Here is a 25,299-nt window from a genome sequence, read left to right as displayed (position 1 = left end):
GTTTGGTTAGAAATAAAACCTGAAGAGAGTTCTCTCTTGTCCTCTTGTCTCCCATCTCCACATGTATATGAAGATGAGCTGAAGTGAGCAGGATACCATGAAATGTGTCTGATTCCACTATTTTACACCCTCTCTCTCCCATCTCTACTATTTCTCTATGACTTTAGTATAATCTTTATATATCTTAAACGTACAATGGCGCCAACGAACCCAGGAATAGTTGTGGGGCTAGCTACCCCCACACAGTCCTATTGATTTATCTTCCCTCCCTTGTTCTACTCACACCCTTTGCAATATTTAAAATGTTCCCGTTCGTATGAAAGTATTTATCTTTGGATATCCCCCCGCCACTTTTAAATCATTATTTCAAAGAATATTTGTCCTTTAGCAACAGGCTGAATCCAGTAGAAATCTAACAATGAGCAGTAGAAACAATAGGAAAAAACCAAAGGGATCTCCCTTGTTTCACTTACACAATTTGGCCTGAAAAATTAAAGTAGAGTGAACGTCCCCTGAATGTGGCCCAAACTATGCTTAGATCACCTGCAGAAAGGAGCAGAATTTCAATGGAAACTTTAAGCAAGCTTGAGCAAAATTCTGCGGAATATCTTCAAGGAATTGTAAACCGAGATACAGGAGGGTTTTACCAGTGTGATCCCGGAGTAAAAAAAACAATCAAAACAAGCGCTACCAAGATCTCTAAGAGGTACACTCAAAACAAATGAGATCAGTCAAGAACCAGGCTGGTGAGTGGAGGACGTTGCTGCCAAAAAGGTTCCTGTGTCGGGTATGGGTTTCGAACCCACGCCTCCAGGGGAGACTGCGACCTGAACGCAGCGCCTTAGACCGCTCGGCCATCCTGACGGCTGGCCCCAAGCGCCCACTGCCGCCTGGCTCGGCCAGGGGGCCCACACGGGTGCCGCTCCTGGGCGGCCCGAGTGGCGGCACCAAGGAAGCTGGGCTGGGGCGCCAGCACTGGAGCTGAGCCAGAACGTGGCCAGCGGAGCAGGCGACGTGCTTGAGCCCGGGCCCAGCGCCTCCAGGTGCGCTGCCTTTGGGTTGACGGGCTGCTGGGGCCCGCCCCCGACGCCGCATCCTGCACCGAGGCACTCTCCTCGCTCAGCTGGGCTTGCGCTCCAAACTGGTCCTCCTCCTCTGGCTGCCACCTGTGGCCTGCGCGCGGGAGTGGGGGCCGCCGGGCCTCTCTGCCGGAGCGACGGGCGGGCGGGCGCGCGCGCTGGCACTGGCGCTCGCCCTGGAGGCCCCAGGCAGCGGGTTGAGGCGGGCGCCAGTCGGCACGAGAGGCTGTGTCTCGCGGCGAGCGTCGCAAGCGGGTCGGGCTGGTGCGGGGCGAGGTGCGGGTTGAGGACTCTGCGCGGCGAGCCAGTGGGCCAAGGGGGAGGAGCAGTGTTGGGCGTGGGGGCGCAGCGACGGCGTCTGGGTGGGCGTCGGCGGTGGCGGTGGCGGTGGCGGTGGCGGTGGCGGCCGGAGAGAGGTCTGGCACCCAGACGGCAGCCGCCGTCCTCGTTAGTATAGTGGTGAGTATCCCCGCCTGTCACGCGGGAGACCGGGGTTCGATTCCCCGACGGGGAGGCACAGTCCCTTTTTTTGGGACTCTGCCACGGCCACCCACCAGCCCACCCGGTCCCCGCTCTCAGGCAGGCCCAGTGGCCGGCGCCCGCCAGCCGTTCTTGCCAAGCCGCCCGCCTGGCCTGCCCACCCTCCGGCCGCAGCTCCCCTGCCCTTCTTCCTGGTGCCCAGTCGCGCGCCCGCCCGCCACAGCAGCCTTCTTTCTCTGGCGTCCGAAGCGCCTGGCCAGCGGCCCGTCCCAAAGCTGTGTCTGCCTCCATCCGGCTCAGGCTGGCCGCGGGCCTCGCAGGGAGTCCCACACGCAGGTGCCAGGGCAGGTAGGGGGATCCCCCTGGTGGGCATCACCCTCCTGCTGCTCCTGAGTGCCGCCTGTGCCCTGGCTGAGGCCCGCGGAACTGGCGCGAGCCGACGCCGAAGGCAGGGAGGGCCTTGGAGAAACCCGGCGCTCCAAGTCGGGGTGTCGGGCGCCTCGGGTGCGGGGGTGCGCGGGGCTGCAGCGTCGCGGCAGCGAGAGCCCGGTCGGGCGCCCCCAGCGGCCGCGGCCGGGGCCGGGGCCGGGGCCGGGCGCGCGCTAGGTCCGCGAGAGCGAGCAGCGGGGCTTGGCTGGCCCGAGCGGCCGCTGCGGGTGGCACGGCGCCTGGCGTCCAGGAAGGACAGGGCTGCGCCGGGCGGCGGCTGCCGAGGCGCGAGCGGCGGTAGCGACGGCGGTAGTAGCAGCTGCCGCTGGCGGCGGGGAGCCTGCTGGCCGTGGTGTTGGTGGAGCCCGGGCTGTGCCGCGTTGGTGGTATAGTGGTGAGCATAGCTGCCTTCCAAGCAGTTGACCCGGGTTCGATTCCCGGCCAACGCAGTAGGTCGACCTTTTGCGGGGAAGCCCAGGGGCCTCCGTGCCAGGTGTGAGTGCGTTGCGTGTGGGAGCAGCTTGGGTCTGTGGCTCTGCCCGCGCCAGTTGCGTGGGAAGGCGGCGGGCGCGCAGTGTTTTGGGGGAGCTGCCTCCAAGTCGGAGAGGGCACCGTGCTCTCGTGGCGGGGAGGCCGCTGGCCAGGGCGCCCATGGGTCCGCGGGCTCCGAGTGCAGGTGGCATGGACGGGACAGGCGCTCCCACGCTCCCTGGTGGTCTAGTGGTTAGGATTCGGCGCTCTCACCGCCGCGGCCCGGGTTCGATTCCCGGTCAGGGAAGCTTTTCTTCTGCCTGGCGCTGCCCCCACACACACTTGCCACTCGCTCAACCTACCACTCTTTTACTCTCGCCAACGCTGGCTACCTTGAGCCACTTCACGGGCCCTGCCGCCGGCAAGGCCACGCACGTGCGCACCTGCTACGGTCCCCGGCCCCGGTGCCTATGCTCTCAGGATCCGCCCGCTCAGCCCTCAACACCACGCGCCAGGCTGACCTCCCTGCGCGTTCCCTCGACGATCACTGCCAGCGCTTGCGCCAGCAGGACAACGCTAGCGAGGGAGAAAGATTCAGGAGCCCAAGGTGGCCCACCTGGGACGCGTGGACGCCGCCAGTTGGGAGGAAGGATGGTGGAAGGCTGGGGAGGGTGTGAGTGAGTGAGTGAGTGAGTGAGTGAGTGAGTGAGTGAGTGAGTGAGTGAGTGAGTTAGCTTTTGAGCGCTTGGGGGTGTGGGTGGGGAAGTGTTGGCTGCTGCGGTGGCAGCGGTGGTGGTGGTGGTGGTGGTGGCGGGAGGTTTTGGGATTTGGGGACAAAAGAAGGATGATGGGGAATTTGATCCGTGAGTGGCAGACAGGGTGTATGTAGGTCGCGATTGTGGGGCGTGCAAGGAGAGGAAGCAGGTGTCTGGGGACACTGGTCTACAGGTGGCTTGGGGAGGGGTGTCAGGGAGCCGGGGACTGTTGGGTGGGAGAGGGTGCCAGCACTCACCTTTCCTCATCATTCTCACCACATCCCCTGAGCACTGCCCACACAGCTGTCCACCTAGAGAGAACGTTGCCCAGAGCACCCTTCTTGCCCTCCTCCAGACTGTCCCTCGGCCTTACTCAGCGGAAGGACGATGTGTTTCTCCCATTCCTGTCTAACTGGGGATCCTGGCACGAGTCCGAACACACTGCCACCGTGCGGTCCCAACGCCTGTAGCCAGCTCTGTAGAGACAGTCTCATGGTTGCTCCAAGGTGGTTTCCTTTGGCAATCCCATTTCCCGAAGGGGGTTGGGGCCGTGATGGGGCGGAGGGGGCTGAGGGGGGGGAAGGGTTTAGGGGGGGGGTGGGGCGGCGATCTCACCCACAGACCTACCTCTGTGTCTCTGTTGTCCCATCTGTGTCTACTTGTGTGAAAATACACCTGAGGTCCAAGGGATCCCTACAGCCTTTTGCGAGTGCAGAACCCTGCGGTCTGACAGACAGGGTAGCATGCTGGGGCAAGCTTCACAGCGGGCAAAGCTCCTGCCGAACCACGCGTTTCCTGCTGCCTGACTGGCTCATTGACGTCACACACGTCTCCAAAGTGCATCCTCCCCTGAGGGTGGGCATGGGGATCAGAACCCAGGGCACGGGGGCTTTGCATGGCCATTCCCCGGGTTCAGAGACAGAGGTTTTGGAAGGCCAGTGCGGTGGAGTGGATTCTGAGAGCCCGCGGCCCCTGGAATGGGAGAGCGGCCCTGCACCTCACGGGGTTTCCTGGGCAGGAGGGCTCTCTCGGGAGGCGGGCAGGGCTCAGATCCTGAGAAGCACACACACACACACACACACACACACACACATTGAAGGGCGTGCAGACTCGCCTTGGGGTGCGGGCGGCCTGGTGGCGGTGGGGCACACAAGCGCACCATCTGCCCTGCAGTCAGTGCCCTCCATCGTCTTGGTGGGACCAGAGGGTGCCAGTGGGTGGGGGTGCTGTTCTGTCGTGCTCTTGGCTTGTGCCATGGGCTTGTGACAAGGGCCAGGAGGGCAAGGGTGCTGGTTGAGTGCTGGGGGGTGGGGAGTGGGGTGAGAGAAGGAGACCAGGGAGGCACAGCAGCCGCGAAGACAGCAAGGGCTAACAGAATTGTTTTTGCGCACCACTGGCACACTGGCTCTGTGGAGGCCGTGGGTTCATCGGGGCACGGTGGGGTAGGGGTGGGGAGGATTGCAGAGAGGGTGTCGGAGGGGTGGGGGCGAGGAGAGCATCTAGAAACGCATGGGGGGCCGGGCTCGGTATTTATTTGAGAGAGGTGCGAGTTAGCCGGTCACAGGCTGCAAAGTAGATGGCAAACCTGTCGGCTTAAGGTGGGCCCTCAAGACTAAGCCTCGAGAAAGGACCACAGCCCGGTCGTGTCTCTCCTGTGCCTTTCTGTCCCACTCCCCAGTCCCACATACTCTCTGGTACCTCTCAAACAGCCCCAAATCCCCCCCACCCCGCACCCCCACCGCCGCCCTACTTAGACTACTCCCACCACTACCAACCCCAGTCAAGCTGGCAACCAGGGCGTGTCACTGGGCAAGTAGCTCAGGTGAACCAGTGGGGGGCAGATGGAGGGCAAGGGAGCCCAAGGGGCATCAAGAATGAGAGTGAGATTCAGTGAGCTAGAGAGGCGCGGGAGCAAAGGCAGAAACAGTGGCGGAGATTGATGGGATGGGAAGGGAAGGGAAGGGGAGGAGAGGGGAGGGGAGGGGAGGGGAGGGCAGGGGAGGGAGAAAATATGAGGAAAGGGCAGGCAAGGGGTAGCACACACTCAACTGGCTGGAGTAGCGTGTGAGGCGGGTGCTTGGGATGGATGGGCGTCGGGCGTGGGGGCGGGTGGGCCTTGGGCAGACTCCGTGCAGGTTGAAATAGCCTCCCCCACCCCTCTCCTCCTTCAGCCCTCCACTCACGTGTGAACAAATGACCCCACAGACCGTCCACCCAAAGTCAGGCGAGGGGACCCAGGCACTATGGCAATGGGCAGATTGAAGAAGAGGTGGTGGCTAGGTGTGGCAGAGTGCCTCTGCAATAGGGACTGTCCTTGGTCTGTGGTGGGAGAGGGACCGTGATCAGCATGTAGCCCAAAGGACCGAATCTCTCTGTGGAGTTTGAGTGCGTGCGTGGGCCTTCCTGTGAAGGATGGGGTCGTTTTTTGCAGTGTGAGCAGGATTGCGCCGCGGAGATGGGAAGGGTGTCGAGCCCTGAAGGGCCGCTGCTTCAGAGTGTTTTAGCATGCTGTCTGGGACTGAAGGGAAACGTGAGGTGAAGGTTGTGTGGGATCCTGAAGACCAGAAAGGAAACGGGGAGGCTGGGCAGAAAGAAGGGTGGTTGGAGGTGGGGCGCGGCAGGGATGGCGGCGGGTGGAGCGTGCTGGCGAGGGGTGCGCTGGTAGGGCCTTTGGGTCCTTGGTCTCTGCAGAGGCGGGCGTCGTGGGCAGCGGGCAGCGGCAGCCAAGAGAAGGGGGTAAGCGAGACTGGGTGTGGGCTTGTCAGAGCTGAGCAGAGCTGAGGTCAGAGCAGCCCTCCGTGAGCCTTTGATGTGGCAGGACCAAAAGGGGACCGTGGGCTGCATGGGCCGGGAATCGAACCCGGGCCTCCCGCGTGGCAGGCGAGAATTCTACCACTGAACCACCCATGCGCTGCTACCTCCTCGACAGTCTGCCAGCTGCAGCCTGTGGGCCTGCCTCCTCCCGGCCGCCCCGCTGCCACTGGTGGAGGAGCGCCAGACACTGCTCACTGCCCGACTGGCCTACCGGGCGAGTTCTTGGGCGCGGGTGCGAGTGGTGGTGGGAGCGGGAGCGGAGCTGGCAGTGGGAGGGAGAGTGGGCGCGACATGGCGTGGGGACGTGGCGTTGGGACCCCCACTCCCCTTGAGTAGCAGTGCAGGCGACAGCCAGTGGTGCGCCGGGGTACAGGCGGCCCTGGAGCTTGGAGCCCAGGCATGCGCAGGGTCCCGACCTAGCGAGACCGAAGGGCAGTCTTGTGGCAGGCAGACGTTGGGAGGACGCCCAGAGTCGCAAGAAGACGGGTCCCGTGCGCGCGCGCTGCCGCTCGCCGGCTCGCTGGCGGAGCCCAAGCAGCGCGGCCAAGGTTCCCGCGGCGGTCCCAGCAGTGACCCCCCCGCCCCCAACAGCGACCGACCCACTTCGCTGGGGGCCGGGAGGGGGAGGGAACGGGTGGTGGCCGCGCCGATGCCCCTGTGCCCGTCGCTTCCCGAGGCGGCACGTCGGCAGAAGAAAGGCCCCAGCCCGCGCGTGAGCCGGGCGAGTGAGGTCCGGCCCACGCGCGCACTGGGGCTGTGCGATCCCGTGGGATCGGGTGGCGAGCGCTGCGGGGCCGAGCGCTCTGCGTGGACCCTTGCTAAGGATCCCCGGCTGAGGCTCCCCGGCTGAAGGTGGCGTGTGGCGCCCGCGGGGGTGGGGGTGGGGCTGGGGTCCTGGAGGGGCCTGTGGTTGTCCAAGCCAGAGGATTGAAGGTGTGCGGGAGCTGCAGTAGGAGCACATCTGTCAGCGCTGTGCAGATGGGGCGGCGAGACCCGCCCGTGGCCGGCGCTGGCGGCTGGAGAGGCGCAAGGAGCGCCAGTGGCCTGCCGGCTCGGAGAGGGGTGTGTGTGCGGCGGGTGGGTCCAGGCTGTTTGTTGTTGCCAAAAAGGCTGCTGTGTCAGGAGTGGGATTCGAACCCACGCCTCCAGGGGAGACTGCGACCTGAACGCAGCGCCTTAGACCGCTCGGCCATCCTGACGGCTCGCCCCAAGCGCCCACGGCCGCCTGGCTCGGCCAGGGGGCCCACACGGGTGCCGCTCCTGGGCGGCCCGAGTGGCGGCACCAAGGAAGCTGGGCTGGGGCGCCAGCACTGGAGCTGAGCCAGAACGTGGCCAGCGGAGCAGGCGACGTGCTTGAGCCCGGGCCCAGCGCCTCCAGGTGCGCTGCCTTTGGGTTGACGGGCTGCTGGGGCCCGCCCCCGACGCCGCATCCTGCACCGAGGCACTCTCCTCGCTCAGCTGGGCTTGCGCTCCAAACTGGTCCTCCTCCTCTGGCTGCCACCTGTGGCCTGCGCGCGGGAGTGGGGGCCGCCGGGCCTCTCTGCCGGAGCGACGGGCGGGCGGGCGCGCGCGCTGGCACTGGCGCTCGCCCTGGAGGCCCCAGGCAGCGGGTTGAGGCGGGCGCCAGTCGGCACGAGAGGCTGTGTCTCGCGGCGAGCGTCGCAAGCGGGTCGGGCTGGTGCGGGGCGAGGTGCGGGTTGAGGACTCTGCGCGGCGAGCCAGTGGGCCAAGGGGGAGGAGCAGTGTTGGGCGTGGGGGCGCAGCGACGGCGTCTGGGTGGGCGTCGGCGGTGGCGGTGGCGGTGGCGGTGGCGGTGGCGGTGGCGGCCGGAGAGAGGTCTGGCACCCAGACGGCAGCCGCCGTCCTCGTTAGTATAGTGGTGAGTATCCCCGCCTGTCACGCGGGAGACCGGGGTTCGATTCCCCGACGGGGAGGCACAGTCCCTTTTTTTGGGACTCTGCCACGGCCACCCACCAGCCCACCCGGTCCCCGCTCTCAGGCAGGCCCAGTGGCCGGCGCCCGCCAGCCGTTCTTGCCAAGCCGCCCGCCTGGCCTGCCCACCCTCCGGCCGCAGCTCCCCTGCCCTTCTTCCTGGTGCCCAGTCGCGCGCCCGCCCGCCACAGCAGCCTTCTTTCTCTGGCGTCCGAAGCGCCTGGCCAGCGGCCCGTCCCAAAGCTGTGTCTGCCTCCATCCGGCTCAGGCTGGCCGCGGGCCTCGCAGGGAGTCCCACACGCAGGTGCCAGGGCAGGTAGGGGGATCCCCCTGGTGGGCATCACCCTCCTGCTGCTCCTGAGTGCCGCCTGTGCCCTGGCTGAGGCCCGCGGAACTGGCGCGAGCCGACGCCGAAGGCAGGGAGGGCCTTGGAGAAACCCGGCGCTCCAAGTCGGGGTGTCGGGCGCCTCGGGTGCGGGGGTGCGCGGGGCTGCGGCGTCGCGGCAGCGAGAGCCCGGTCAGGCGCCCCCAGCGGCCGCGGCCGGGGCCGGGGCCGGGGCCGGGCGCGCGCTAGGTCCGCGAGAGCGAGCAGCGGGGCTTGGCTGGCCCGAGCGGCCGCTGCGGGTGGCACGGCGCCTGGCGTCCAGGAAGGACAGGGCTGCGCCGGGCGGCGGCTGCCGAGGCGCGAGCGGCGGTAGCGACGGCGGTAGTAGCAGCTGCCGCTGGCGGCGGGGAGCCTGCTGGCCGTGGTGTTGGTGGAGCCCGGGCTGTGCCGCGTTGGTGGTATAGTGGTGAGCATAGCTGCCTTCCAAGCAGTTGACCCGGGTTCGATTCCCGGCCAACGCAGTAGGTCGACCTTTTGCGGGGAAGCCCAGGGGCCTCCGTGCCAGGTGTGAGTGCGTTGCGTGTGGGAGCAGCTTGGGTCTGTGGCTCTGCCCGCGCCAGTTGCGTGGGAAGGCGGCGGGCGCGCAGTGTTTTGGGGGAGCTGCCTCCAAGTCGGAGAGGGCACCGTGCTCTCGTGGCGGGGAGGCCGCTGGCCAGGGCGCCCATGGGTGCGCGGGCTCCGAGTGCAGGTGGCATGGACGGGACAGGCGCTCCCACGTTCCCTGGTGGTCTAGTGGTTAGGATTCGGCGCTCTCACCGCCGCGGCCCGGGTTCGATTCCCGGTCAGGGAAGCTTTTCTTCTGCCTGGCGCTGCCCCCACACACACTTGCCACTCGCTCAACCTACCACTCTTTTACTCTCGCCAACGCTGGCTACCTTGAGCCACTTCACGGGCCCTGCCGCCGGCAAGGCCACGCACGTGCGCACCTGCTACGGTCCCCGGCCCCGGTGCCTATGCTCTCAGGATCTGCCCGCTCAGCCCTCAACACCACGCGCCAGGCTGACCTCCCTGCGCGTTCCCTCGACGATCACTGCCAGCGCTTGCGCCAGCAGGACAACGCTAGCGAGGGAGAAAGATTCAGGAGCCCAAGGTGGCCCACCTGGGACGCGTGGACGCCGCCAGTTGGGAGGAAGGATGGTGGAAGGCTGGGGAGGGTGTGAGTGAGTGAGTGAGTGAGTGAGTGAGTGAGTGAGTTAGCTTTTGAGCGCTTGGGGGTGTGGGTGGGGAAGTGTTGGCTGCTGCGGTGGCAGCGGTGGTGGTGGTGGTGGTGGTGGTGGTGGTGGTGGTGGTGGTGGTGGTGGTGGTGGTGGTGGTGGTGGTGGTGGTGGTGGTGGCGGGAGGTTTTGGGATTTGGGGACAAAAGAAGGATGATGGGGAATTTGATCCGTGAGTGGCAGACAGGGTGTATGTAGGTCGCGATTGTGGGGCGTGCAAGGAGAGGAAGCAGGTGTCTGGGGACACTGGTCTACAGGTGGCTTGGGGAGGGGTGTCAGGGAGCCGGGGACTGTTGGGTGGGAGAGGGTGCCAGCACTCACCTTTCCTCATCATTCTCACCACATCCCCTGAGCACTGCCCACACAGCTGTCCACCTAGAGAGAACGTTGCCCAGAGCACCCTTCTTGCCCTCCTCCAGACTGTCCCTCGGCCTTACTCAGCGGAAGGACGACGTGTTTCTCCCATTCCTGTCTAACTGGGGATCCTGGCACGAGTCCGAACACACTGCCACCGTGCGGTCCCAACGCCTGTAGCCAGCTCTGTAGAGACAGTCTCATGGTTGCTCCAAGGTGGTTTCCTTTGGCAATCCCATTTCCCGAAGGGGGTTGGGGCCGTGATGGGGCGGAGGGGGCTGAGGGGGGGGAAGGGTTTAGGGGGGGGTGGGGCGGCGATCTCACCCACAGACCTACCTCTGTGTCTCTGTTGTCCCATCTGTGTCTACTTGTGTGAAAATACACCTGAGGTCCAAGGGATCCCTACAGCCTTTTGCGAGTGCAGAACCCTGCGGTCTGACAGACAGGGTAGCATGCTGGGGCAAGCTTCACAGCGGGCAAAGCTCCTGCCGAACCACGCGTTTCCTGCTGCCTGACTGGCTCATTGACGTCACACACGTCTCCAAAGTGCATCCTCCCCTGAGGGTGGGCATGGGGATCAGAACCCAGGGCACGGGGGCTTTGCATGGCCATTCCCCGGGTTCAGAGACAGAGGTTTTGGAAGGCCAGTGCGGTGGAGTGGATTCTGAGAGCCCGTGGCCCCTGGAATGGGAGAGCGGCCCTGCACCTCATGGGGTTTCCTGGGCAGGAGGGCTCTCTCGGGAGGCGGGCAGGGCTCAGATCCTGAGAAGCACACACACACACACACACACACACACACACACATTGAAGGGCGTGCAGACTCGCCTTGGGGTGCGGGCGGCCTGGTGGCGGTGGGGCACACAAGCGCACCATCTGCCCTGCAGTCAGTGCCCTCCATCGTCTTGGTGGGACCAGAGGGTGCCAGTGGGTGGGGGTGCTGTTCTGTCGTGCTCTTGGCTTGTGCCATGGGCTTGTGACAAGGGCCAGGAGGGCAAGGGTGCTGGTTGAGTGCTGGGGGGTGGGGAGTGGGGTGAGAGAAGGAGACCAGGGAGGCACAGCAGCCGCGAAGACAGCAAGGGCTAACAGAATTGTTTTTGCGCACCACTGGCACACTGGCTCTGTGGAGGCCGTGGGTTCATCGGGGCACGGTGGGGTAGGGGTGGGGAGGATTGCAGAGAGGGTGTCGGAGGGGTGGGGGCGAGGAGAGCATCTAGAAACGCATGGGGGGCCGGGCTCGGTATTTATTTGAGAGAGGTGCGAGTTAGCCGGTCACAGGCTGCAAAGTAGATGGCAAACCTGTCGGCTTAAGGTGGGCCCTCAAGACTAAGCCTCGAGAAAGGACCACAGCCCGGTCGTGTCTCTCCTGTGCCTTTCTGTCCCACTCCCCAGTCCCACATACTCTCTGGTACCTCTCAAACAGCCCCAAATCCCCCCCACCCCGCACCCCCACCGCCGCCCTACTTAGACTACTCCCACCACTACCAACCCCAGTCAAGCTGGCAACCAGGGCGTGTCACTGGGCAAGTAGCTCAGGTGAACCAGTGGGGGGCAGATGGAGGGCAAGGGAGCCCAAGGGGCATCAAGAATGAGAGTGAGATTCAGTGAGCTAGAGAGGCGCGGGAGCAAAGGCAGAAACAGTGGCGGAGATTGATGGGATGGGAAGGGAAGGGAAGGGGAGGAGAGGGGAGGGGAGGGGAGGGGAGGGCAGGGGAGGGAGAAAATATGAGGAAAGGGCAGGCAAGGGGTAGCACACACTCAACTGGCTGGAGTAGCGTGTGAGGCGGGTGCTTGGGATGGATGGGCGTCGGGCGTGGGGGCGGGTGGGCCTTGGGCAGACTCCGTGCAGGTTGAAATAGCCTCCCCCACCCCTCTCCTCCTTCAGCCCTCCACTCACGTGTGAACAAATGACCCCACAGACCGTCCACCCAAAGTCAGGCGAGGGGACCCAGGCACTATGGCAATGGGCAGATTGAAGAAGAGGTGGTGGCTAGGTGTGGCAGAGTGCCTCTGCAATAGGGACTGTCCTTGGTCTGTGGTGGGAGAGGGACCGTGATCAGCATGTAGCCCAAAGGACCGAATCTCTCTGTGGAGTTTGAGTGCGTGCGTGGGCCTTCCTGGGAAGGATGGGGTCGTTTTTTGCAGTGTGAGCAGGATTGCGCCGCGGAGATGGGAAGGGTGTCGAGCCCTGAAGGGCCGCTGCTTCAGAGTGTTTTAGCATGCTGTCTGGGACTGAAGGGAAACGTGAGGTGAAGGTTGTGTGGGATCCTGAAGACCAGAAAGGAAACGGGGAGGCTGGGCAGAAAGAAGGGTGGTTGGAGGTGGGGCGCGGCAGGGATGGCGGCGGGTGGAGCGTGCTGGCGAGGGGTGCGCTGGTAGGGCCTTTGGGTCCTTGGTCTCTGCAGAGGCGGGCGTCGTGGGCAGCGGGCAGCGGCAGCCAAGAGAAGGGGGTAAGCGAGACTGGGTGTGGGCTTGTCAGAGCTGAGCAGAGCTGAGGTCAGAGCAGCCCTCCGTGAGCCTTTGATGTGGCAGGACCAAAAGGGGACCGTGGGCTGCATGGGCCGGGAATCGAACCCGGGCCTCCCGCGTGGCAGGCGAGAATTCTACCACTGAACCACCCATGCGCTGCTACCTCCTCGACAGTCTGCCAGCTGCAGCCTGTGGGCCTGCCTCCTCCCGGCCGCCCCGCTGCCACTGGTGGAGGAGCGCCAGACACTGCTCACTGCCCGACTGGCCTACCGGGCGAGTTCTTGGGCGCGGGTGCGAGTGGTGGTGGGAGCGGGAGCGGAGCTGGCAGTGGGAGGGAGAGTGGGCGCGACATGGCGTGGGGACGTGGCGTTGGGACCCCCACTCCCCTTGAGTAGCAGTGCAGGCGACAGCCAGTGGTGCGCCGGGGTACAGGCGGCCCTGGAGCTTGGAGCCCAGGCATGCGCAGGGTCCCGACCTAGCGAGACCGAAGGGCAGTCTTGTGGCAGGCAGACGTTGGGAGGACGCCCAGAGTCGCAAGAAGACGGGTCCCGTGCGCGCGCGCTGCCGCTCGCCGGCTCGCTGGCGGAGCCCAAGCAGCGCGGCCAAGGTTCCCGCGGCGGTCCCAGCAGTGACCCCCCCGCCCCCAACAGCGACCGACCCACTTCGCTGGGGGCCGGGAGGGGGAGGGAACGGGTGGTGGCCGCGCCGATGCCCCTGTGCCCGTCGCTTCCCGAGGCGGCACGTCGGCAGAAGAAAGGCCCCAGCCCGCGCGTGAGCCGGGCGAGTGAGGTCCGGCCCACGCGCGCACTGGGGCTGTGCGATCCCGTGGGATCGGGTGGCGAGCGCTGCGGGGCCGAGCGCTCTGCGTGGACCCTTGCTAAGGATCCCCGGCTGAGGCTCCCCGGCTGAAGGTGGCGTGTGGCGCCCGCGGGGGTGGGGGTGGGGCTGGGGTCCTGGAGGGGCCTGTGGTTGTCCAAGCCAGAGGATTGAAGGTGTGCGGGAGCTGCAGTAGGAGCACATCTGTCAGCGCTGTGCAGATGGGGCGGCGAGACCCGCCCGTGGCCGGCGCTGGCGGCTGGAGAGGCGCAAGGAGCGCCAGTGGCCTGCCGGCCCGGAGAGGGGTGTGTGTGCGGCGGGTGGGTCCAGGCTGTTTGTTGTTGCCAAAAAGGCTGCTGTGTCAGGAGTGGGATTCGAACCCACGCCTCCAGGGGAGACTGCGACCTGAACGCAGCGCCTTAGACCGCTCGGCCATCCTGACGGCTCGCCCCAAGCGCCCACGGCCGCCTGGCTCGGCCAGGGGGCCCACACGGGTGCCGCTCCTGGGCGGCCCGAGTGGCGGCACCAAGGAAGCTGGGCTGGGGCGCCAGCACTGGAGCTGAGCCAGAACGTGGCCAGCGGAGCAGGCGACGTGCTTGAGCCCGGGCCCAGCGCCTCCAGGTGCGCTGCCTTTGGGTTGACGGGCTGCTGGGGCCCGCCCCCGACGCCGCATCCTGCACCGAGGCACTCTCCTCGCTCAGCTGGGCTTGCGCTCCAAACTGGTCCTCCTCCTCTGGCTGCCACCTGTGGCCTGCGCGCGGGAGTGGGGGCCGCCGGGCCTCTCTGCCGGAGCGACGGGCGGGCGGGCGCGCGCGCTGGCACTGGCGCTCGCCCTGGAGGCCCCAGGCAGCGGGTTGAGGCGGGCGCCAGTCGGCACGAGAGGCTGTGTCTCGCGGCGAGCGTCGCAAGCGGGTCGGGCTGGTGCGGGGCGAGGTGCGGGTTGAGGACTCTGCGCGGCGAGCCAGTGGGCCAAGGGGGAGGAGCAGTGTTGGGCGTGGGGGCGCAGCGACGGCGTCTGGGTGGGCGTCGGCGGTGGCGGTGGCGGTGGCGGTGGCGGTGGCGGCCGGAGAGAGGTCTGGCACCCAGACGGCAGCCGCCGTCCTCGTTAGTATAGTGGTGAGTATCCCCGCCTGTCACGCGGGAGACCGGGGTTCGATTCCCCGACGGGGAGGCACAGTCCCTTTTTTTGGGACTCTGCCACGGCCACCCACCAGCCCACCCGGTCCCCGCTCTCAGGCAGGCCCAGTGGCCGGCGCCCGCCAGCCGTTCTTGCCAAGCCGCCCGCCTGGCCTGCCCACCCTCCGGCCGCAGCTCCCCTGCCCTTCTTCCTGGTGCCCAGTCGCGCGCCCGCCCGCCACAGCAGCCTTCTTTCTCTGGCGTCCGAAGCGCCTGGCCAGCGGCCCGTCCCAAAGCTGTGTCTGCCTCCATCCGGCTCAGGCTGGCCGCGGGCCTCGCAGGGAGTCCCACACGCAGGTGCCAGGGCAGGTAGGGGGATCCCCCTGGTGGGCATCACCCTCCTGCTGCTCCTGAGTGCCGCCTGTGCCCTGGCTGAGGCCCGCGGAACTGGCGCGAGCCGACGCCGAAGGCAGGGAGGGCCTTGGAGAAACCCGGCGCTCCAAGTCGGGGTGTCGGGCGCCTCGGGTGCGGGGGTGCGCGGGGCTGCGGCGTCGCGGCAGCGAGAGCCCGGTCGGGCGCCCCCAGCGGCCGCGGCCGGGGCCGGGGCCGGGGCCGGGCGCGCGCTAGGTCCGCGAGAGCGAGCAGCGGGGCTTGGCTGGCCCGAGCGGCCGCTGCGGGTGGCACGGCGCCTGGCGTCCAGGAAGGACAGGGCTGCGCCGGGCGGCGGCTGCCGAGGCGCGAGCGGCGGTAGCGACGGCGGTAGTAGCAGCTGCCGCTGGCGGCGGGGAGCCTGCTGGCCGTGGTGTTGGTGGAGCCCGGGCTGTGCCGCGTTGGTGGTATAGTGGTGAGCATAGCTGCCTTCCAAGCAGTTGACCCGGGTTCGATTCCCGGCCAACGCAGTAGGTCGACCTTTTGCGGGGAAGCCCAGGGGCCTCCGTGCCAGGTGTGAGTGCGTTGCGTGTGGGAGCAGCTTGGGTCTGTGGCTCTGCCCGCGCCAGTTGCGTGGGAAGGCGGCGGGCGCGCAGTGTTTTGGGGGAGCTGCCTCCAAGTCGGAGAGGGCACCGTGCTCTCGTGGCGGGGAGGCCGCTGGCCAGGGCGCCCATGGGTGCGCGGGCTCCGAGTGCAGGTGGCATGGACGGGACAGGCGCTCCCACGTTCCCTGGTGGTCTAGTGGTTAGGATTCGGCGCTCTCACCGCCGCGGCCCGGGTTCGATTCCCGGTCAGGGAAGCTTTTCTTCTGCCTGGCGCTGCCCCCACACACACTTGCCACTCGCTCAACCTACCACTCTTTTACTCTCGCCAACGCTGGCTACCTTGAGCCACTTCACGGGCCCTGCCGCCGGCAAGGCCACGCACGTGCGCACCTGCTACGGTCCCCGGCCCCGGTGCCTATGCTCTCAGGATCCGCCCGCTCAGCCCTCAACACCACGCGCCAGGCTGACCTCCCTGCGCGTTCCCTCGACGATCACTGCCAGCGCTTGTGCCAGCAGGACAACACTAGCGAGGGAGAAAGATTCAGGAGCCCAAGGTGGCCCACCTGGGACGCGTGGACGCCGCCAGTTGGGAGGAAGGATGGTGGAAGGCTGGGGAGGGTGTGAGTGAGTGAGTGAGTGAGTGAGTGAGTGAGTTAGCTTTTGAGCGCTTGGGGGTGTGGGTGGGGAAGTGTTGGCTGCTGCGGTGGCAGCGGTGGTGGTGGTGGTGGTGGTGGTGGTGGTGGTGGTGGTGGTGGTGGTGGTGGTGGTGGTGGTGGCGGGAGGTTTTGGGATTTGGGGACAAAAGAAGGATGATGGGGAATTTGATCCGTGAGTGGCAGACAGGGTGTATGTAGGTCGCGAGTGTGGGGCGTGCAAGGAGAGGAAGCAGGTGTCTGGGGACACTGGTCTACAGGTGGCTTGGGGAGGGGTGTCAGGGAGCCGGGGACTGTTGGGTGGGAGAGGGTGCCAGCACTCACCTTTCCTCATCATTCTCACCACATCCCCTGAGCACTGCCCACACAGCTGTCCACCTAGAGAGAACGTTGCCCAGAGCACCCTTCTTGCCCTCCTCCAGACTGTCCCTCGGCCTTACTCAGCGGAAGGACGACGTGTTTCTCCCATTCCTGTCTAACTGGGGATCCTGGCACGAGTCCGAACACACTGCCACCGTGCGGTCCCAACGCCTGTAGCCAGCTCTGTAGAGACAGTCTCATGGTTGCTCCAAGGTGGTTTCCTTTGGCAATCCCATTTCCCGAAGGGGGTTGGGGCCGTGATGGGGCGGAGGGGGCTGAGGGGGGGGAAGGGTTTAGGGGGGGGTTGGGGGCGGCGATCTCACCCACAGACCTACCTCTGTGTCTCTGTTGTCCCATCTGTGTCTACTTGTGTGAAAATACACCTGAGGTCCAAGGGATCCCTACAGCCTTTTGCGAGTGCAGAACCCTGCGGTCTGACAGACAGGGTAGCATGCTGGGGCAAGCTTCACAGCGGGCAAAGCTCCTGCCAGGGGCCAGCCGAACCACACGTTTCCTGCTGCCTGACTGGCTCATTGACGTCACACACGTCTCCAAAGTGCATCCTCCCCTGAGGGTGGGCATGGGGATCAGAGCCCAGGGCACCGGGGCTTTGCATGGCCATTCCCCGGGTTCAGAGACAGAGGTTTTGGAAGGCCAGTGCGGTGGAGTGGATTCTGAGAGCCCGCGGCCCCTGGAATGGAAGAGCGGCCCTGCACCTCAGGGGGTTTCCTGGGCAGGAGGGCTCTCTCGGGAGGCGGGCAGGGCTCAGATCCTGAGAAGCACACACACACACACACACACACACACACACACACACACATTGAAGGGCGTGCAGACTCGCCTTGGGGTGCGGGCGGCCTGGTGGCGGTGGGGCACACAAGCGCACCATCTGCCCTGCAGTCAGTGCCCTCCATCGTCTTGGTGGGACCAGAGGGTGCCAGTGGGTGGGGGTGCTGTTCTGTCGTGCTCTTGGCTTGTGCCATGGGCTTGTGACAAGGGCCAGGAGGGCAAGGGTGCTGGTTGAGTGCTGGGGGGTGGGGAGTGGGGTGAGAGAAGGAGACCAGGGAGGCACAGCAGCCGCGAAGACAGCAAGGGCTAACAGAATTGTTCTTGCGCACCACTGGCACACTGGCTCTGTGGAGGCCGTGGGTTCATCGGGGCACGGTGGGGTAGGGGTGGGGAGGATTGCAGAGAGGGTGTCGGAGGGGTGGGGGCGAGGAGAGCATCTAGAAACGCATGGGTGGCCGGGCTCGGTATTTATTTGAGAGAGGTGCGAGTTAGCCGGTCACAGGCTGCAAAGTAGATGGCAAACCTGTCGGCTTAAGGTGGGCCCTCAAGACTAAGCCTCGAGAAAGGACCACAGCCCGGTCGTGTCTCTCCTGTGCCTTTCTGTCCCACTCCCCAGTCCCACATACTCTCTGGTACCTCTCAAACAGCCCCAAATCCCCCCCACCCCGCACCCCCACCGCCGCCCTACTTAGACTACTCCCACCACTACCAACCCCAGTCAAGCTGGCAACCAGGGCGTGTCACTGGGCAAGTAGCTCAGGTGAACCAGTGGGGGGCAGATGGAGGGCAAGGGAGCCCAAGGGGCATCAAGAATGAGAGTGAGATTCAGTGAGCTAGAGAGGCGCGGGAGCAAAGGCAGAAACAGTGGCGGAGATTGATGGGATGGGAAGGGAAGGGAAGGGGAGGAGAGGGGAGGGGAGGGGAGGGGAGGGCAGGGGAGGGAGAAAATATGAGGAAAGGGCAGGCAAGGGGTAGCACACACTCAACTGGCTGGAGTAGCGTGTGAGGCGGGTGCTTGGGATGGATGGGCGTCGGGCGTGGGGGCGGGTGGGCCTTGGGCAGACTCCGTGCAGGTTGAAATAGCCTCCCCCACCCCTCTCCTCCTTCAGCCCTCCACTCACGTGTGAACAAATGACCCCACAGACCGTCCACCCAAAGTCAGGCGAGGGGACCCAGGCACTATGGCAATGGGCAGATTGAAGAAGAGGTGGTGGCTAGGTGTGGCAGAGTGCCTCTGCAATAGGGACTGTCCTTGGTCTGTGGTGGGAGAGGGACCGTGATCAGCATGTAGCCCAAAGGACCGAATCTCTCTGTGGAGTTTGAGTGCGTGCGTGGGCCTTCCTGGGAAGGATGGGGTCGTTTTTTGCAGTGTGAGCAGGATTGCGCCGCGGAGATGGGAAGGGTGTCGAGCCCTGAAGGGCCGCTGCTTCAGAGTGTTTTAGCATGCTGTCTGGGACTGAAGGGAAACGTGAGGTGAAGGTTGTGTGGGATCCTGAAGACCAGAAAGGAAACGGGGAGGCTGGGCAGAAAGAAGGGTGGTTGGAGGTGGGGCGCGGCAGGGATGGCGGCGGGTGGAGCGTGCTGGCGAGGGGTGCGCTGGTAGGGCCTTTGGGTCCTTGGTCTCTGCAGAGGCGGGCGTCGTGGGCAGCGGGCAGCGGGCAGCGGGCAGCGGCAGCCAAGAGAAGGGGGTAAGCGAGACTGGGTGTGGGCTTGTCAGAGCTGAGCAGAGCTGAGGTCAGAGCAGCCCTCCGTGAGCCTTTGATGTGGCAGGACCAAAAGGGGACCGTGGGCTGCATGGGCCGGGAATCGAACCCGGGCCTCCCGCGTGGCAGGCGAGAATTCTACCACTGAACCACCCATGCGCTGCTACCTCCTCGACAGTCTGCCAGCTGCAGCCTGTGGGCCTGCCTCCTCCCGGCCGCCCCGCTGCCACTGGTGGAGGAGCGCCAGACACTGCTCACTGCCCGACTGGCCTACCGGGCGAGTTCTTGGGCGCGGGTGCGAGTGGTGGTGGGAGCGGGAGCGGAGCTGGCAGTGGGAGGGAGAGTGGGCGCGACATGGCGTGGGGACGTGGCGTTGGGACCCCCACTCCCCTTGAGTAGCAGTGCAGGCGACAGCCAGTGGTGCGCCGGGGTACAGGCGGCCCTGGAGCTTGGAGCCCAGGCATGCGCAGGGTCCCGACCTAGCGAGACCGAAGGGCAGTCTTGTGGCAGGCAGACGTTGGGAGGACGCCCAGAGTCGCAAGAAGACGGGTCCCGTGCGCGCGCGCTGCCGCTCGCCGGCTCGCTGGCGGAGCCCAAGCAGCGCGGCCAAGGTTCCCGCGGCGGTCCCAGCAGTGACCCCCCCGCCCCCAACAGCGACCGACCCACTTCGCTGGGGGCCGGGAGGGGGAGGGAACGGGTGGTGGCCGCGCCGATGCCCCTGTGCCCGTCGCTTCCCGAGGCGGCACGTCGGCAGAAGAAAGGCCCCAGCCCGCGCGTGAGCCGGGCGAGTGAGGTCCGGCCCACGCGCGCACTGGGGCTGTGCGATCCCGTGGGATCGGGTGGCGAGCGCTGCGGGGCCGAGCGCTCTGCGTGGACCCTTGCTAAGGATCCCCGGCTGAGGCTCCCCGGCTGAAGGTGGCGTGTGGCGCCCGCGGGGGTGGGGGTGGGGCTGGGGTCCTGGAGGGGCCTGTGGTTGTCCAAGCCAGAGGATTGAAGGTGTGCGGGAGCTGCAGTAGGAGCACATCTGTCAGCGCTGTGCAGATGGGGCGGCGAGACCCGCCCGTGGCCGGCGCTGGCGGCTGGAGAGGCGCAAGGAGCGCCAGTGGCCTGCCGGCCCGGAGAGGGGTGTGTGTGCGGCGGGTGGGTCCAGGCTGTTTGTTGTTGCCAAAAAGGCTGCTGTGTCAGGAGTGGGATTCGAACCCACGCCTCCAGGGGAGACTGCGACCTGAACGCAGCGCCTTAGACCGCTCGGCCATCCTGACGGCTCGCCCCAAGCGCCCACGGCCGCCTGGCTCGGCCAGGGGGCCCACACGGGTGCCGCTCCTGGGCGGCCCGAGTGGCGGCACCAAGGAAGCTGGGCTGGGGCGCCAGCACTGGAGCTGAGCCAGAACGTGGCCAGCGGAGCAGGCGACGTGCTTGAGCCCGGGCCCAGCGCCTCCAGGTGCGCTGCCTTTGGGTTGACGGGCTGCTGGGGCCCGCCCCCGACGCCGCATCCTGCACCGAGGCACTCTCCTCGCTCAGCTGGGCTTGCGCTCCAAACTGGTCCTCCTCCTCTGGCTGCCACCTGTGGCCTGCGCGCGGGAGTGGGGGCCGCCGGGCCTCTCTGCCGGAGCGACGGGCGGGCGGGCGCGCGCGCTGGCACTGGCGCTCGCCCTGGAGGCCCCAGGCAGCGGGTTGAGGCGGGCGCCAGTCGGCACGAGAGGCTGTGTCTCGCGGCGAGCGTCGCAAGCGGGTCGGGCTGGTGCGGGGCGAGGTGCGGGTTGAGGACTCTGCGCGGCGAGCCAGTGGGCCAAGGGGGAGGAGCAGTGTTGGGCGTGGGGGCGCAGCGACGGCGTCTGGGTGGGCGTCGGCGGTGGCGGTGGCGGTGGCGGTGGCGGTGGCGGCCGGAGAGAGGTCTGGCACCCAGACGGCAGCCGCCGTCCTCGTTAGTATAGTGGTGAGTATCCCCGCCTGTCACGCGGGAGACCGGGGTTCGATTCCCCGACGGGGAGGCACAGTCCCTTTTTTTGGGACTCTGCCACGGCCACCCACCAGCCCACCCGGTCCCCGCTCTCAGGCAGGCCCAGTGGCCGGCGCCCGCCAGCCGTTCTTGCCAAGCCGCCCGCCTGGCCTGCCCACCCTCCGGCCGCAGCTCCCCTGCCCTTCTTCCTGGTGCCCAGTCGCGCGCCCGCCCGCCACAGCAGCCTTCTTTCTCTGGCGTCCGAAGCGCCTGGCCAGCGGCCCGTCCCAAAGCTGTGTCTGCCTCCATCCGGCTCAGGCTGGCCGCGGGCCTCGCAGGGAGTCCCACACGCAGGTGCCAGGGCAGGTAGGGGGATCCCCCTGGTGGGCATCACCCTCCTGCTGCTCCTGAGTGCCGCCTGTGCCCTGGCTGAGGCCCGCGGAACTGGCGCGAGCCGACGCCGAAGGCAGGGAGGGCCTTGGAGAAACCCGGCGCTCCAAGTCGGGGTGTCGGGCGCCTCGGGTGCGGGGGTGCGCGGGGCTGCGGCGTCGCGGCAGCGAGAGCCCGGTCGGGCGCCCCCAGCGGCCGCGGCCGGGGCCGGGGCCGGGGCCGGGCGCGCGCTAGGTCCGCGAGAGCGAGCAGCGGGGCTTGGCTGGCCCGAGCGGCCGCTGCGGGTGGCACGGCGCCTGGCGTCCAGGAAGGACAGGGCTGCGCCGGGCGGCGGCTGCCGAGGCGCGAGCGGCGGTAGCGACGGCGGTAGTAGCAGCTGCCGCTGGCGGCGGGGAGCCTGCTGGCCGTGGTGTTGGTGGAGCCCGGGCTGTGCCGCGTTGGTGGTATAGTGGTGAGCATAGCTGCCTTCCAAGCAGTTGACCCGGGTTCGATTCCCGGCCAACGCAGTAGGTCGACCTTTTGCGGGGAAGCCCAGGGGCCTCCGTGCCAGGTGTGAGTGCGTTGCGTGTGGGAGCAGCTTGGGTCTGTGGCTCTGCCCGCGCCAGTTGCGTGGGAAGGCGGCGGGCGCGCAGTGTTTTGGGGGAGCTGCCTCCAAGTCGGAGAGGGCACCGTGCTCTCGTGGCGGGGAGGCCGCTGGCCAGGGCGCCCATGGGTGCGCGGGCTCCGAGTGCAGGTGGCATGGACGGGACAGGCGCTCCCACGTTCCCTGGTGGTCTAGTGGTTAGGATTCGGCGCTCTCACCGCCGCGGCCCGGGTTCGATTCCCGGTCAGGGAAGCTTTTCTTCTGCCTGGCGCTGCCCCCACACACACTTGCCACTCGCTCAACCTACCACTCTTTTACTCTCGCCAACGCTGGCTACCTTGAGCCACTTCACGGGCCCTGCCGCCGGCAAGGCCACGCACGTGCGCACCTGCTACGGTCCCCGGCCCCGGTGCCTATGCTCTCAGGATCCGCCCGCTCAGCCCTCAACACCACGCGCCAGGCTGACCTCCCTGCGCGTTCCCTCGACGATCACTGCCAGCGCTTGTGCCAGCAGGACAACACTAGCGAGGGAGAAAGATTCAGGAGCCCAAGGTGGCCCACCTGGGACGCGTGGACGCCGCCAGTTGGGAGGAAGGATGGTGGAAGGCTGGGGAGGGTGTGAGTGAGTGAGTGAGTGAGTGAGTGAGTGAGTGAGTTAGCTTTTGAGCGCTTGGGGGTGTGGGTGGGGAAGTGTTGGCTGCTGCGGTGGCAGCGGTGGTGGTGGTGGTGGTGGTGGTGGTGGTGGTGGTGGTGGTGGTGGTGGTGGTGGTGGTGGTGGCGGGAGGTTTTGGGATTTGGGGACAAAAGAAGGATGATGGGGAATTTGATCCGTGAGTGGCAGACAGGGTGTATGTAGGTCGCGAGTGTGGGGCGTGCAAGGAGAGGAAGCAGGTGTCTGGGGACACTGGTCTACAGGTGGCTTGGGGAGGGGTGTCAGGGAGCCGGGGACTGTTGGGTGGGAGAGGGTGCCAGCACTCACCTTTCCTCATCATTCTCACCACATCCCCTGAGCACTGCCCACACAGCTGTCCACCTAGAGAGAACGTTGCCCAGAGCACCCTTCTTGCCCTCCTCCAGACTGTCCCTCGGCCTTACTCAGCGGAAGGACGACGTGTTTCTCCCATTCCTGTCTAACTGGGGATCCTGGCACGAGTCCGAACACACTGCCACCGTGCGGTCCCAACGCCTGTAGCCAGCTCTGTAGAGACAGTCTCATGGTTGCTCCAAGGTGGTTTCCTTTGGCAATCCCATTTCCCGAAGGGGGTTGGGGCCGTGATGGGGCGGAGGGGGCTGAGGGGGGGGAAGGGTTTAGGGGGGGGTTGGGGGCGGCGATCTCACCCACAGACCTACCTCTGTGTCTCTGTTGTCCCATCTGTGTCTACTTGTGTGAAAATACACCTGAGGTCCAAGGGATCCCTACAGCCTTTTGCGAGTGCAGAACCCTGCGGTCTGACAGACAGGGTAGCATGCTGGGGCAAGCTTCACAGCGGGCAAAGCTCCTGCCAGGGGCCAGCCGAACCACACGTTTCCTGCTGCCTGACTGGCTCATTGACGTCACACACGTCTCCAAAGTGCATCCTCCCCTGAGGGTGGGCATGGGGATCAGAGCCCAGGGCACCGGGGCTTTGCATGGCCATTCCCCGGGTTCAGAGACAGAGGTTTTGGAAGGCCAGTGCGGTGGAGTGGATTCTGAGAGCCCGCGGCCCCTGGAATGGAAGAGCGGCCCTGCACCTCAGGGGGTTTCCTGGGCAGGAGGGCTCTCTCGGGAGGCGGGCAGGGCTCAGATCCTGAGAAGCACACACACACACACACACACACACACACACACACACACACATTGAAGGGCGTGCAGACTCGCCTTGGGGTGCGGGCGGCCTGGTGGCGGTGGGGCACACAAGCGCACCATCTGCCCTGCAGTCAGTGCCCTCCATCGTCTTGGTGGGACCAGAGGGTGCCAGTGGGTGGGGGTGCTGTTCTGTCGTGCTCTTGGCTTGTGCCATGGGCTTGTGACAAGGGCCAGGAGGGCAAGGGTGCTGGTTGAGTGCTGGGGGGTGGGGAGTGGGGTGAGAGAAGGAGACCAGGGAGGCACAGCAGCCGCGAAGACAGCAAGGGCTAACAGAATTGTTCTTGCGCACCACTGGCACACTGGCTCTGTGGAGGCCGTGGGTTCATCGGGGCACGGTGGGGTAGGGGTGGGGAGGATTGCAGAGAGGGTGTCGGAGGGGTGGGGGCGAGGAGAGCATCTAGAAACGCATGGGTGGCCGGGCTCGGTATTTATTTGAGAGAGGTGCGAGTTAGCCGGTCACAGGCTGCAAAGTAGATGGCAAACCTGTCGGCTTAAGGTGGGCCCTCAAGACTAAGCCTCGAGAAAGGACCACAGCCCGGTCGTGTCTCTCCTGTGCCTTTCTGTCCCACTCCCCAGTCCCACATACTCTCTGGTACCTCTCAAACAGCCCCAAATCCCCCCCACCCCGCACCCCCACCGCCGCCCTACTTAGACTACTCCCACCACTACCAACCCCAGTCAAGCTGGCAACCAGGGCGTGTCACTGGGCAAGTAGCTCAGGTGAACCAGTGGGGGGCAGATGGAGGGCAAGGGAGCCCAAGGGGCATCAAGAATGAGAGTGAGATTCAGTGAGCTAGAGAGGCGCGGGAGCAAAGGCAGAAACAGTGGCGGAGATTGATGGGATGGGAAGGGAAGGGAAGGGGAGGAGAGGGGAGGGGAGGGGAGGGGAGGGCAGGGGAGGGAGAAAATATGAGGAAAGGGCAGGCAAGGGGTAGCACACACTCAACTGGCTGGAGTAGCGTGTGAGGCGGGTGCTTGGGATGGATGGGCGTCGGGCGTGGGGGCGGGTGGGCCTTGGGCAGACTCCGTGCAGGTTGAAATAGCCTCCCCCACCCCTCTCCTCCTTCAGCCCTCCACTCACGTGTGAACAAATGACCCCACAGACCGTCCACCCAAAGTCAGGCGAGGGGACCCAGGCACTATGGCAATGGGCAGATTGAAGAAGAGGTGGTGGCTAGGTGTGGCAGAGTGCCTCTGCAATAGGGACTGTCCTTGGTCTGTGGTGGGAGAGGGACCGTGATCAGCATGTAGCCCAAAGGACCGAATCTCTCTGTGGAGTTTGAGTGCGTGCGTGGGCCTTCCTGGGAAGGATGGGGTCGTTTTTTGCAGTGTGAGCAGGATTGCGCCGCGGAGATGGGAAGGGTGTCGAGCCCTGAAGGGCCGCTGCTTCAGAGTGTTTTAGCATGCTGTCTGGGACTGAAGGGAAACGTGAGGTGAAGGTTGTGTGGGATCCTGAAGACCAGAAAGGAAACGGGGAGGCTGGGCAGAAAGAAGGGTGGTTGGAGGTGGGGCGCGGCAGGGATGGCGGCGGGTGGAGCGTGCTGGCGAGGGGTGCGCTGGTAGGGCCTTTGGGTCCTTGGTCTCTGCAGAGGCGGGCGTCGTGGGCAGCGGGCAGCGGGCAGCGGGCAGCGGCAGCCAAGAGAAGGGGGTAAGCGAGACTGGGTGTGGGCTTGTCAGAGCTGAGCAGAGCTGAGGTCAGAGCAGCCCTCCGTGAGCCTTTGATGTGGCAGGACCAAAAGGGGACCGTGGGC

At 66.0% G+C, this 25,299-nt stretch overlaps 6 non-coding genes across 6 annotated transcripts; all 6 read right to left on the bottom strand.

Moving 5' to 3' along the window:
• Positions 1–6,053: 6,053 nt before the first annotated feature.
• Positions 6,054–6,124, bottom strand: TRNAG-GCC (transfer RNA glycine (anticodon GCC)). The gene has a single exon. It is a non-coding gene; the product is annotated as a tRNA-Gly (tRNA).
• A 1,020-nt stretch (positions 6,125–7,144) lies between these two features.
• On the bottom strand, positions 7,145–7,227 carry TRNAL-CAG (transfer RNA leucine (anticodon CAG)). The gene has a single exon. It is a non-coding gene; the product is annotated as a tRNA-Leu (tRNA).
• Positions 7,228–12,463: 5,236 nt separating this feature from the next.
• TRNAG-GCC (transfer RNA glycine (anticodon GCC)) lies at positions 12,464–12,534 on the bottom strand. The gene has a single exon. It is a non-coding gene; the product is annotated as a tRNA-Gly (tRNA).
• Positions 12,535–13,554: 1,020 nt separating this feature from the next.
• Positions 13,555–13,637, bottom strand: TRNAL-CAG (transfer RNA leucine (anticodon CAG)). Its single transcript has one exon. It is a non-coding gene; the product is annotated as a tRNA-Leu (tRNA).
• A 5,241-nt stretch (positions 13,638–18,878) lies between these two features.
• TRNAG-GCC (transfer RNA glycine (anticodon GCC)) lies at positions 18,879–18,949 on the bottom strand. The gene has a single exon. It is a non-coding gene; the product is annotated as a tRNA-Gly (tRNA).
• Positions 18,950–19,969: 1,020 nt separating this feature from the next.
• On the bottom strand, positions 19,970–20,052 carry TRNAL-CAG (transfer RNA leucine (anticodon CAG)). The gene has a single exon. It is a non-coding gene; the product is annotated as a tRNA-Leu (tRNA).
• Positions 20,053–25,299: the final 5,247 nt, after the last annotated feature.

Source organism: Tenrec ecaudatus, chromosome 1 (assembly GCF_050624435.1).
Source record: "Tenrec ecaudatus isolate mTenEca1 chromosome 1, mTenEca1.hap1, whole genome shotgun sequence".
Classification (NCBI taxonomy): domain Eukaryota; kingdom Metazoa; phylum Chordata; class Mammalia; order Afrosoricida; family Tenrecidae; genus Tenrec; species Tenrec ecaudatus.
This window is presented reverse-complemented; position numbering and strand designations above follow the sequence as displayed.